This window comes from Lipotes vexillifer, unplaced genomic scaffold (assembly GCF_000442215.2).
Source record: "Lipotes vexillifer unplaced genomic scaffold, Lipotes_vexillifer_v1.1 scaffold382, whole genome shotgun sequence".
In the NCBI taxonomy this organism is placed as follows: domain Eukaryota; kingdom Metazoa; phylum Chordata; class Mammalia; order Artiodactyla; family Lipotidae; genus Lipotes; species Lipotes vexillifer.
Window position 1 is genome coordinate 9,462,574 of NW_006780611.1, and position 13,154 is coordinate 9,475,727.

Sequence of the window (13,154 nt, forward strand, 5' to 3'; positions counted from 1 at the left end):
TTTCCCTCTGCGTGGAACACCCTCCTTGGCCTTGTCGGCTCGGGAGTCACCTCCTACAGGAAGACTTCCTTCAGGACGCCCCTCCCCAGGCTTGGTTGCCAGCCCGCTTGTGTATCCCTACTACACTTGGCCCCCCACTCTTGCCTGTGTCTGACTCCCATTCTACCCCATGGACCTCAAAGCACGCTGTTCAGTATAACCACGACAGAGCTTTAAACACAAACACACGCACATATACACAGAGCTGTCTAGGAGGCAGCCCAAACACAGACTCTGAATTTCCTAAATCTCCTTGCGGGGGCACTCTGAGCACCTGCATTTTCTAAGCCCCAGGATCGACCCTGACACAAGGCGCAGGTGTGATCCACTAACTCTCACTGAAAGCCTCCCCTACACCCAGCCCCCACTTGAGAGCCCTGCCTGGTTCACGAAGGCATTCCCGTGCCCACCAAGCTGAACTAGGGCAAACTAAAACTGGGAAAATCAAAGTTCAACTGCAAGGAGGGTAAAATTTGGATTGAAAGCTTTATTGAAAATTTAAAAAGCACGAATACTGTGCACAACTTCTTACAAGTCAGCAGAACAGACTTCAAAAACGGACATGAAAACTACTCAACAGGCCTTTGCAATCAGATACGTAAAAAGCCTGTGCTTAGCTTTTGTGGCAAATTTCATCTTTTGTTTATTTACATACTGACAGGGAGTGACTTTATAGTTTTATTTACTTCTTTTCATTTCAATTGCTTTTATGCTGCATTTATTCCAGCACTTTAATTTTGTGCTTTGCACCCTGGAGCAACTTCAGCAGGGTGTGGGAGTTTGTTTTTATTTTTAAATTAGCATATAGTAAAATTGCCTTTCTGGTGGGCAGGTCTATGAGTTTTTGTTTTTTTTTTTTTTTTGTGGTACGCGGGCCTCTCACTGTCGTGGCCTCTCCCGTTGCAGAGCACAGGCTCCAGACACCCAGGCTCAGTGGCCATGGCTCACGGGCCCAGCCGCTCCGCGGCATGTGGGATCTTCCTGGACCGGGCCACGAACCTGTGTCCCCTGCATCGGCAGGCGGACTCTCAACCACTGCGCCACCAGGGAAACCCCAGGTCTATGACTACGAGTTTTAACACTCGTAGAGATTTGTGTAACTACCACCACAATAAAGATACAGAACAGCCCATCTTCCCCAAACACGCCCTCATGCTGCCCCTTTGAAGCCACACCCTCCCCTAACTCCTGGCAACCAGCGACCTGTGCCCCATCAATCTACAGTCTTTTCAAGAATGCCATAAACCAAATCATGTAAGTGCATAACCTTTTTCTTCCTCTTTTTATTGTGGTTAACACGTATAACATAAACTTTATCATCTTAACCATTTTTCAAGCCATCTTTTAAGTGTACATTTTACTGGTATTAAATATATTCACAATGTTGTGCAGCCATCACCACCATCCATCCCCATAACTCTTTTCATCTTGTAAAACTGAAACTCTATACCCATTAAACAAAAACTCCCCATTCTCCCTTCCCTCCAGCCCCTGGCAACCACCATTGTACTCTATGTCTTTAAATACATAACCTTTTGAGACTGGCTTCTCTCACTCAGCATTATGCCTTTGAGATTCATCCAAGCTGGTGTGTGCATCAACAGTTGGTCCCTTTTTATTGTACAGCAGTATTCCGTCATATGGACGTAGTATAGTTTATCCATTCATCCCCTTAAGGGCATTTGGGCTGTTTTCAGTTTTTGGCAATTATGAAGAGAGCTGTTATAAACACTCATGGGCAGGTTTCTGTGTGAACATAACTTTTCATATCTCTAGGGTAAATACCTAGGAGTGAGACTGCTGTTTAACTTTATACGAAGCTGCCAAACTGCTCTGCAAAGCAGCGCGCCACTTGCCTCCCACAGGTAACGCACAACCGTTCTTGCTGCTCCGCATTCTCATCACATGGTATTTTTTTTTAAGACATTCTAAGAAGTGTATAATGATATCTCATCACAGCTTTAATTTGCATTTCCCTAATGGCTAATAATAATGTTGAGCATCTTTTCATGTGCCTATTTGCCATCCACATATCTTCGTTGGTGAAGTGTCTCTTTAAAAAGTCTCACACCTATGTTTTAATTGTGTTGTTTGTTTTCTTAACTACTGAATTTTGAGAGTCCTTCATATATTTTGGATAAAAGTCTTTTCTTGCATATGTGACTTGCAAATATTTTTCCCAGTCTCTACCTGCTATTTCATTCACTTACCAGTGAGTGTCTTTTGTAAAGAAAGTTTTTACTTGTGATGAAATCCTTTTTTAAAAAATATTTATTTATTTTCCTTATTTTTTTGGCCGCGTCGGGTCTTAGTTGCAGCACACAGGATCTTTAAGGCATGTGGGATCTTTCGTTACTGTGAGCTGTCTCTGCGTTGCAGTGCTCAGGCTTCTCTCTAGTTGTGGCACACAGGCTCCAGAGCACGCGGGCTCTCTCACTGAGGCGCGGGAGCTCAATAGTTGTGGCCCCTGATGAAATCCGTTTAATCATTTTTTTCTTTCATGGTTCATGCTTTTGATGTCATCTCTAAGAACTCTTTGCCCAGTCCCAGGTCAAGGTATCTTCTGTTTTCTTCTAAAAGTGTTATAGGGACTTCCCTGGTGGTCCAGTGGTTAAGACTCCATGCTCTCAATGCAGGGGGCCCAGGATCGATCCCTGGTCAGGAAATTAGATCCCACATGCACGCTGAAACTAAGAGCCTGCATGCCTCAACTAAAGGATCCCTCATGCCACAACTAAGACCTGGCACAGCCAAATAAATAAATTTTAAAATAAATAAATAAAAAATAAAAGTGTTATAGTTTTACATTTAGACCTGTGATCCATTTTGAGTTAATTTCTATATAAGGTAGGAGATTTAGGTAAATTTTTTTTTTTTGGCAAATGGATGTCCAATTTTTCCAATACTATTTGTTGAAAAGACCATCCTTTCTCTGGACTTCCCTGGTGGCGCTGTGGTTAAGAATCCGCCTGCCAATGCAGGGTACACAGGTTCGAGCCCTGGTCCGGGCCGCAGAGCAGCTAGGCCCGTGCGCCACAACTACTGAGCCTGTGCTCTAGAGTCCATGCGCCACAACTACTGAAGGCCGTGCACCTACAGCCTGTGCTCTGCAACAAGAGAAGCCACCACAGTGAGAAGCCCATGCACCACAACGAAGAGCAGCCCTCCCAGTCGCCGCAACTAGAGAAAGCCCGTGCACAGCAACAAAGACCCAACGCAGCCAAAAATAAATTTTAAAAAAAAAGAGTATTTTAAATACTTCTGGTTACTTTAAAAAAAAGAAAAAAAGACTATCCTTTCTCCATTTAATTACCTTTTGCACCTTTGTCAAAAATTAACTGGTCGGGGCTTCCCTGGTGGCGCAGTGGTTGAGAGTCCGCCTGCCGATGCAGGGGATGCAGGTTCATGTCCCGGTCCGGGAAGATCCTACATGCCGCAGAGCGGCTGGGCCCATGAGCCATGGCCGCTGAGCCTGTGCGTCTGGAGCCTGTGCTCCGCAATGGGAGAGGCCACAACAGTGAGAGGCCTGCGTACCGCAAAAAAAAAAAAAAAAAAAAATTAACTGGCCATACTCGTATGGGTCTATCTATTTCTTGTATTCTATTCCATTGATCTATGTGTCTGTCCTTCCACCAACTCAAAGCTCTTGATGACCATAGCTTTATTAATCTGTATTTAAAATCTATATTATAACATCAGTTGGTGTGATGCCTCTAACTTTATTCTTTTTCAAAACTGTTTTGGCTATTCTAGTTCCTTTACCTTTCCATATAAATTTTAGAATCAGCTTGTATTTACAAGAAAATCCTGCTGGGATTTTGATTGGAATTGTTTCAAATCTATAGATCAATCTGAGGAGATGTGACATCTTCACTATATTGAATCTTGCAATTCATCCAACGGTATGTCTTTAAAAGTCCTGTGTCTTCTTTATGGGACTTTAAAAATTCACACAACTTCACCACAAGGGCTAAAAAGCTACCAACGCCTACTAGCAGTCTTTGACAACAGAACATATGACTAAAATCTACTAATGGAAAAGGAACAGCAACAAGAGCTGAAATTCTGCTCAGCTCCCGATGATGCTGAGCATTTAACTCTTTCAGGTCAAGCTACAGGGAAATAAAACAAAACAAAACAAAAAACTGCTTCACAGTAACACAAAATTGTTTCTAGTTTTAATCCTGACCTGTCTCACTTTAAAGCAACAAAAATGTCTCTCTTAACATAAGTGTGAACTTCAGTCTTTGGAATCCACATATGACATTATGCAATGAGAGTATATTTGATTAATACATATATTCATTTAGCAAATGTTTACTGAACATTTACAACAGGCTGGCATTACTCCAGGTGCTGTGGACACAGTGGAGAAAACCACCGAGGGTCCTGGCTTGAAACTTCCTTTCTAGGGAGAGAGACTTCAAACATGTAATACGATAAATAAACAAGGCACTTTTAGACAAGGAAATGTGCTATGGAGAAAATACATCAGGGTAAGGGGACAGACAGTGGTGGGGAGGGCTCTTTCAGATGAGGTGGTCAGAAGAAGCCTCTCTGGGGAGGTGACCTCTGAGACAGACCTGAACGATTATGGAGCAGTGGCCATTTCAGAAAGTGGGGAAGGAGGCTTCCAAGCAGATGCAAAGACCCTGAGGTAGAAAACAGAATGACTTAGGTTTAAGGAAGTGTGAGGGTGGCGTGGCCTCTGTAGTGAGCAGCGGGGAAAGTGGCTTGCTCCTGCGTTCACACACATGCATGCACGTCAGGTGTGTGCCCAAGTAAGGACAGTGTAAGGCCTTTTAGGCCACAGAAAGTAGTTCATTGCCAAGGAATTATATTTCAAGGAACAGATATTGCCAATCATCCCCTATGTCTTAGATCTGATTAATATACCTCCATGACCAAGGACCTCACAAAGGTCTCAGGCAACCTCGCAAGTAAATTTCCCAAAGAAACTCCTTTTTCTAGGGTCTGCCTCCTGCCTCCAACTGGGAAGAAATTAAGCATAAGATTAAGCAGAGGCACAAAAGCATCTCCCCAACTAGGAGTGTCCCCTGTCCTGAAAAGATGGGCCAAGAAGCCAGTATTCGGCACCCCAAAATGTCCCAGCTGTTTTAAAGCATGGGAGGAGAAGACATTTATACTTTCTAGAATCCTGTCTATGATTAAAACTGAGATTAAGATGGACTGAACTCGTCCTCTAATATGAGATGAACAACGTGAATGTGTCGCCCACGACGCAAAACCTGTCATCGATGCTGCAATCACAGTGCTTCCTCTGCCATTATCTAACTCCCACAAGGGACAGAGACAGGCTTCCAGGGACTTAAATCTTTCCAATAAATTCATACTTTCCAGAAAAAAAAAAAAATTACCCAAGCAACTTGTGGGCCCACTAGGCATTGAGAAATACACTATGAAAAAGACTAGTACATTAGTCTTTCACAAGGAAGGAGACAAACTCAAATGGATGACTGAGGAACTGGCCACATCAGTGTGTCGTGGCAGAGGAACAATTCATGTAAAAGCAGTTCACGATGGGAGCTCACGAAGCTGCTCTCAGGAGCAGGCTGGTGCCACGCTGGCTGCTGCAGCCATGCCCAGCTGACACGAGCGTAGCAAGCTCCCCAAACCAGAAAGACTGTGTGTCTGACAGTGGTCAACCTACTTAACAAGCACCTTATTCTTCAGAAAGTATTTCTGCTTAGTGTCTGGATACTTCTACAGTGTTAAGTGCTTTTTCTGAAATTGGATTTTCATCATGCTGAGCTATTTTGGAAATGCATTGTTTTAGTAATTGGCAATCAGTGTTTAGGTCAGTGGGTAAGTACTCCAGGGCTTAAGGGCAGTGTTTGTCCATTTCTGATAAAAACACTTAAGGAAACAGTAATTGATGGATATTTTCTTAATGTACCATTATATATATACTTCAGTCAGTCCTAATACCAGCATCTTACTTAGTGGGTAAACACAAAAGGCATTCGCATTAGGATCAGGAACAAAGCAAGGATACCTATAATCTCCATTACTTAATAATGAACTGGAGGTGTTAGCACATGCAATCAGACAAGAGAAAAGAAGGAGAGCATACAACTTGGAAAAGACGTACAGTCATCTCTATTTGCAGTTGATGTGATGGTATCTGGAAACCCTAAAGAATAAATAATAAAACTAACTCAAATGAAATAAATCAGTAAGATGGCAGGATACAAAATCAACACAAAAAATCAACAGCCTTCATATATTTAAAGAAAAGATGGGCATCTAGCCTCTACTTACTGTCAACTAAAATAACAAAGCCTTTTTCCTCTGAAGTTCTCTTGAGTCAGTTCCCCAAAACCACACTCCTGCAGAGGAGTTTTTTAAACTTGAATTTATATCGGTTGGATTACATCTTACTGCTTTCATCTCAGCCATCCAGCCTGTTGACATAGTTTTGAATCTCACCCTTTGACAGATTAACAATCTCACTCAGCTGTCTATCTTGTACAGACAAGGCCTGCTACAGAGTTCCAAATGACTTCTAAAAAACTGTGACCAGAAGAAAAAGCGTGGGAAGCTAACCCACTTCTGACAGGAGGTGTCTGCACCAAACACAGAAGGAAAGTAACACCTCCGCCAAAGGTTTATGATACTTGAAAAGCCACATGTATTTTTGGAACCTCAAATAAAGAGGCTACTGACCCTAGAGGTACAGTCACAGAAACAAGCACATACTTTAAAACAAACCAACTATTTATATATGAACCTTGCTGAGCGAAGTTCTCCTATTTCACATTGACATTCTTTAAACAATGAGTTTCCAGCCAACTTGCCTTGCTATTTAAATAAAGAAAGAAGAAATAAGAAAAAAATTACCCAAAGAGCATATTAAATAGTATCTACGGTAAGGCAGAGCCTCCCCCTTTCTGTCTCTCCAAGTCCTATCCACCCACAAAAGCCCAGCTCAAATCCCACTGGTGCCAGAGGCCCGTGTTTCCCAAACCTCAACCATCCACTCACCATCTTCAACAAATTATCCATTTCATGTTTTTTCTTTAATCTGCCATTTTTTCTTTTATTAAAATGACTTCATTTTGAATGTAAACTCTTCAGTATTATAAGTGGAAAACCATTATTACCTGCCAAATCTTGATGGTAATAAAAAAGGAAAACAAAACAAGGTTATTAAATTCTAGCTTAAGTCATGGGCTGCTGCACTCTGAGCTGAAGCCCTGTTCTCTCTGTTGAAATAAAGGGAGATTAGCAAGAATCAGAAAGGTGTTACATACGTACTAGGACCAAACCAAGTTTATCTCCTGATATCATCAGAAAGTTTCAAAGAGAACTAAAGAGAAAATAACCTCCACATGTAAGGACGCGTTTTACCTCGGCATACACCTAACCACCTCACTGAATGTGTTCCAGGTTCTGCGAAAATACTGCCCAAGGCCATGGGGCCCCTTCCCTGAGAAATGCATCCCGTGGCCTCACCATGCATTCTGGGTACCTAATCACTGGCTATTAACTATTTGGCAACTTGTGGCAACTCTCAGGTTATAGCCTGGTATTGTTAATTGGCTACTTTATTTCACCGATTCAAAGACATGTATTTTCAACATTTTTAATATCGCTGAAGTTAGTGTGTTACAAGTTAATTAGCAGGGCACTTTCTTTCTTAGTAGTATATAAAATAATGATGTGTCCTTATAATCCATAGTGTCTTAGACCCAATGACATATGGGCAATTTCTCAGATACTCATGAGTGCTCCTTCAGCGACGGCCCTGCATAGACTGCAGTCCCCACAGCAGCTCAAACATTCAGTAACAAGCTGCCAGAGAATTCCAGGAGGTGCTACCTGTGTGGGAGTGGGAGAGTATCTGGTCCTCCCTGATTTCAGCAGTGGCCCTCAAATCATTCTCATCCTGCTGTGGCCAGGTAAGCTTCAATTGTATTCTCCCCCTTCTGTCCACCGCCATCGGGGATTATCCATACCAAGCGTTCATTGCTGATTCTATTAAAACCCACCAGACTGCCAACACTCTTGCTTCCTTCCTCCACGTTTCTGAACAGTTTTCGGAAAGGTCATGTATTTTCTACTCACACAAACCACCCACCCCTCCACCCCTGCACACACTGATGCACACTTTCTCCCACGCCCGCAAATGCCAGGTCCACAGCACCAGCAGCAAGCGGTGCTTAGCGCCTGAACGTGAGTCGTGAGAAGCTGAGAAAGGGGAGTCTCAGGCTTAGAGCCTCATAAACACATACAACAGTGAGTATGGCTCACTTAACTCTTTGATGGGTTACAAATTCATTTCTCACAAGAAAGAATCTGTTTCGAAAAGCCTAATTTTAACTTGATTTTTTTGAGGGAGATTCCAAAATTCATATTTTGGTACAAATTTCTCTAGTTATTCAATTGTATTTAACCCATTAAGGGGGTCACACCTTGCACACATATATTTCAGCATTAGCACCTCATGTACACGTGACCATGTCACATAAAAATAGTCCATAAGGGCTTCCCTTGTGGCGCAGTGGTTGTGCCAATGCAGGGGACAAAGGTTCGAGCCCTGGCCTGGGAAGATCCCACATGCCATGGAGCAACTAAGCCCGTGCGCCACAACTACTGAGCCTGTGCTCCAGAGCCCGCGAGCCACAACTACTGAAGCCCGCGTGCCTAGAGCCCGTGCTCCGCAAAAAAACAAGGCACTGCAATGAGAAGCCCGCGCACCGCGACGAAGAGTAACCCCCACTCACCGCAACTAGAGAAAGCCTGAGCACAGCAACGAAGACCCAACACAGCCAAAAATAAAATTAATTAATTAATTGAAAAAAAAAAGTAGTCCATAAAAGTCCCCACAGAGACTCATCTCAAACTCCTGGGCAGCAGAAATAGACAAAAGCATGATTCCAAGTTCGGGCCACAGCCTGAATATCAAATTATAGTATGAAAAGGCCGAGTGTTTTTGTGGCGGAAGCACCCGGATTCCTTAGAAGCAAAAAGGAAGCTCAGAAAGGGAGAATCATGCCCTCAGCAAGATGACTCTGGGTGGGGGCAGCAGTTCCTTCTCTCCAAAAAGCCTAAAACACCCCAATGCCTCCTGCCATCTCTATCTTTCAGAATGACCCCCTTTTCCTTCCTCGCTTCTCTGGGACCGACCCCACTCCTGGCCCCCACCTCTTTCACTAGGGTTTCCATCAAAGGTTCTCTATGTTTTCATCACAAATATAGCACTAATACATTTTAAAGGGGCTACTAATAATTGTGGAGCTTACCGTGTGCTGGAGCAGCTGGACCACATTCTGACGGCATATGAGACAGTTGTAGGTGATGGTCTAAAGGATGTTTTTATTTTAAGGCTATGTGTTTATTTTAACATACATTAGAAGAAAAATATATGGCTAGGACCTGTGATTTCATAGACATAATTGCTCAGGAAAAATTTGATTTCAAGTTGACTTTTTAAATAATTAAGTAAATAGTAGTTTAGGCAAAATTAAACTCTTGATTCTCCCTGCCCCCAGGGCACACCTCCTCCAGGGCTCCCCACCTCAGTAAATGGCACCACTGTTGTTCCAACCAAAACCTTGTAGTCCTCCTCGACTCTTCTTCCTCTGTCACACACCTCACACTTGATCCGCCAGCAAACCGTATCAGCTCTTCCCCCAAACACAGCCAGAACTCGGTCCTTCTCACCACCCCTCTTCCGTCACTCTGACCGAGCCTCTGTGATCTCACACCTGGGCAACGGGGAGCACCACGCAGCAGGTCCCAAGCTTCCACTCTCGCCGCTCAAATGCCTGCCTCTTGACAGAAGGCTCTTTCTCCAGCCACGAATCAGATCACTTCACGCCCCTACTCAAACCCACCCTAGAGTTTCACATCACACTTAGCACAGAATCCAAAGCTCACATCAGGATCCACAAGGCTCCCTCGGACCTCGGCTTCTACTACTCCCCCAACGTACTCCACTCCAGCCACGCTAGCCTCCCTGACGCTCCCCTAACAGGGGAGCCTTTGCACCCCTGTTCCCTCACACAGGAATACTCCCTCCCACATCACCCACCTCATCTCATCAAACGTTCAACTGTCTTCCCCGACCACTCTGTCTAAAACAGGCCCTTCACCCCGCTGTCTGTGAATCCTGCCTATTCTTCCTCACAGCACCCTCTATGGTATATTCTGGATATTATTATATCATATATAATCTGTACTTCTTTCTGTTTCCTATCTCCCTTACTAGAACATAAGCTTCACGAGGGCAGGGTCCCCAGCACCTGCACAGTGCCTGCCACATACTGAGTCCTCAGTGACGTTTAAGGGAATGAACCGTAGGCCTTCATTCACATCAGGACTGAAGGTGGAGCTTCATGGCTGGAGATAACCACACCAGGCCAGGAGTGTAACATGTTCATTTAATACTAACAACACTCCTGGGAGTCCTCTCCGGTGGGGAAACCAAGGTTCAGGGATGTTAAGTGAAAGATCAAGGATCAGGGATGTCAGTGACTTGCCCAAGGCCACACAGGACCCGTGAGCTGCTTTATCAGGCTGTGAAGGGCCCGAGTTCTTCGCTACTTCAAAAGCTCATCTTTTCTTCAAAAGACCTTTCAAGGTACTACACTACCTGGGAGTCAAAGGTGAAACTCCTCAGGATGACATTCCACGAAGCGCTCTGCCATCTTGTCCCTGGCACTCCCTCCCAGCACCATGACAGCAGATCCCCAGCCCCTCCTGCAAGCCTCCACTGACCTGGTCAAATTAGGCCATCTGCAGCCCCCTCAACACATTGACACTAGAGTGCCTTACACATCACATTAGTGATACAGGCTCCTTCTCCCACGCAGGGCTGCAAATGCAGTGGGGGTGGACACCTGCCTTACTTATCTTCGTATCCCCAGGCCCAGTAACTACAGACCAGCAGATCTCATAGCCACCTGCTGAATGACGGTGTCTGAGCTACTCTCACCGGACTCAGGACAGTGGAGGGCAGGCCAAGCCCAGCACACCGCGTGGACCCTTGGATACCTTGTGAGCAGAGATGTCTTGATCATCATTAGCGTGGGAGGGTTCTGGTGTGGACATCCCTGTCATCCCTTTGCCTTTCATCACAGTGCTATGCGCTTAAAGCTAACCATCCAACTTTAAAAGACTGCACACATTCTGGAGCTAGCAAAGCTCGCCTCTGTCTAACCCGAGTCCCCTGGGCTCCATCACACCGATAAGGGAGGGAAGCTAGTAGCCACTCTCCTCAGCAAGCCACGTCAGCCTATGACAGTTAACCACACCAGCATCTGCCACAATCCACCCAGTATTTCTGGAATATTTACTACACTGGGGACATTTACATAGGGGCCCTGCCCTCCTACAAAGCAGAGGGGCCAGGCCTACCTAACCAACTCAAGGATAAGGCCAGGGCTTCCCTGGTGGCGCAGTGGTTGAGAGTCCGCCTGCCGATGCAAGGGACGCGGGTTCGTGCCCCGGTCGGGGAGGATCCCACATGCCGCGGAGCGGCTGGGCCTGTGAGCCATGGCCGCTGAGCCTGCGCGTCCGGAGCCTGTGCTCCGCAACGGAAGAGGCCACAACAGTGTGAGGCCCGCGTACCGCAAAAACTAAACAAAACAAAACAAAAAAGCTATTCTGATTTTACGAAAGTAAGACAAATCCTTGACAGATATGAGGAATTCATTTAGAATAGGTATACGCAAAGGGAGAGTGATTTGTTCTGAGCCTGAGGCTTGCCAACTAACTCTGCCTGCTGTATAGTGTAAAGTTGGATCTCATGGATCCCATGACTCCTGGGAAGAGCACTGGGCCAGTGAGAGGCCCGCGTACCGCAACAACAAAAAAAAAAAAAAAAAAAAAAGGATAAGGCCAAACTGCCAGGCAGTAGTAAAATAAAGGGACAGCCAAAGGTGTGGAGGGGAAGAGAGCATTCCCCACTGGGAAAAGCTGGGAATTGCTGTCCTGGAAGAGTAATTCCAAAGGGAGTCTACACAAAGCCTCTCACTAGATTACAGCAGTGAAGGCCACCCTTATCCTCTGGTTCCAATGCTTCAAGACCCCTTAGGGCAGTAGGGCCCAGATCTGCGGCATTTCTGTAAAGTCAGGGCTGAGCACTGGACCCGGCCTCAAATGCTTTATTCATTATTTTATAAACAATTTATTGAATGCCCAGCACCTAGTGATGGGAGGTGCTGGTAACACTATTCAGTGTTACCCTCTCTTCAAGTTCACTTTCCAGTACAGGAGGCAGACAAGTCCACAGGCAAGTACAACAGACTGCCATGTCTGAGGAGGACCCTGGGGACCAGCAACCTGCCCTCGGTCCATGGTGCCAACACGCATGTGCATCTATGTATATGGGTGTCAAAAGGATGCAGGAGCTGGAAGACACCAGTGACAAACCCATGAGGGTCCAGACTGGGGGGAGGTGGGAGGGGGGAGCCTCAAGACAATCCTCCCACTACCTGCTCTTACCTAAGGGATAAGGAAACTGAGACTGATGGAAGCACAGTGAGTTACAGCCAGGACCAGAACCCAGTCATTCCCTCCGTATAGCCTAGAGGTTAAGAGGGTTTCTGGAATCAGAATCCCTGATTTTAATCCTGCCTCTGCCACTTACCAGCTGTGTGGCCTTTGGCAAATGACCACCTCTCTGTGCCTCAGTTTCCTCATCTGTAAAACAGGGAGAATTACAGTACTTGTCTCACGGGGCTGTTATGAAAACTTAAACTTAGAAATATAAAGCTACTGGCACAAAGCCTGGGATATAGTAAGCGATACACAACTGGCTGCTGCTGCTATGATTATTATCGCACGACCCGCCCAGGGCCCGGGGGAGGCTCGCTACCCCGGCTCTCTCGGCGGCCGTGCGCCACCGTCCCTGCAGGCTCCAGAACGCTCCTACCCTCCACGCGCCCTTGACGCTCGCGGCCGCTGGACCGCGAATCCGAGCCCCCGACGGCCCGGCCGGCAACGCGCACGCGCGGGCCTTGCGGGGCCGCACACACCCGGGGTCGGGAATGAGGGGGGGCCGGCCCAGGAAAGGGGAGGGCGGCGGCCACACCCTGCCAGGGACAGGGAGGCGACCAAAGGCGGAGAAGGAGCCGCGCTTGCACCCG

The 13,154-nt window shown here is 45.9% G+C and overlaps 1 protein-coding gene across 1 annotated transcript in view; it reads right to left on the reverse strand.

Annotated features, from left to right (window-relative positions):
• Positions 1–13,154, reverse strand: part of TAB1 (TGF-beta activated kinase 1 (MAP3K7) binding protein 1) — a 25,326-nt gene that overhangs the window by 11,956 nt on the left and 216 nt on the right. The gene's annotated exons all lie outside the window — the stretch shown is intronic.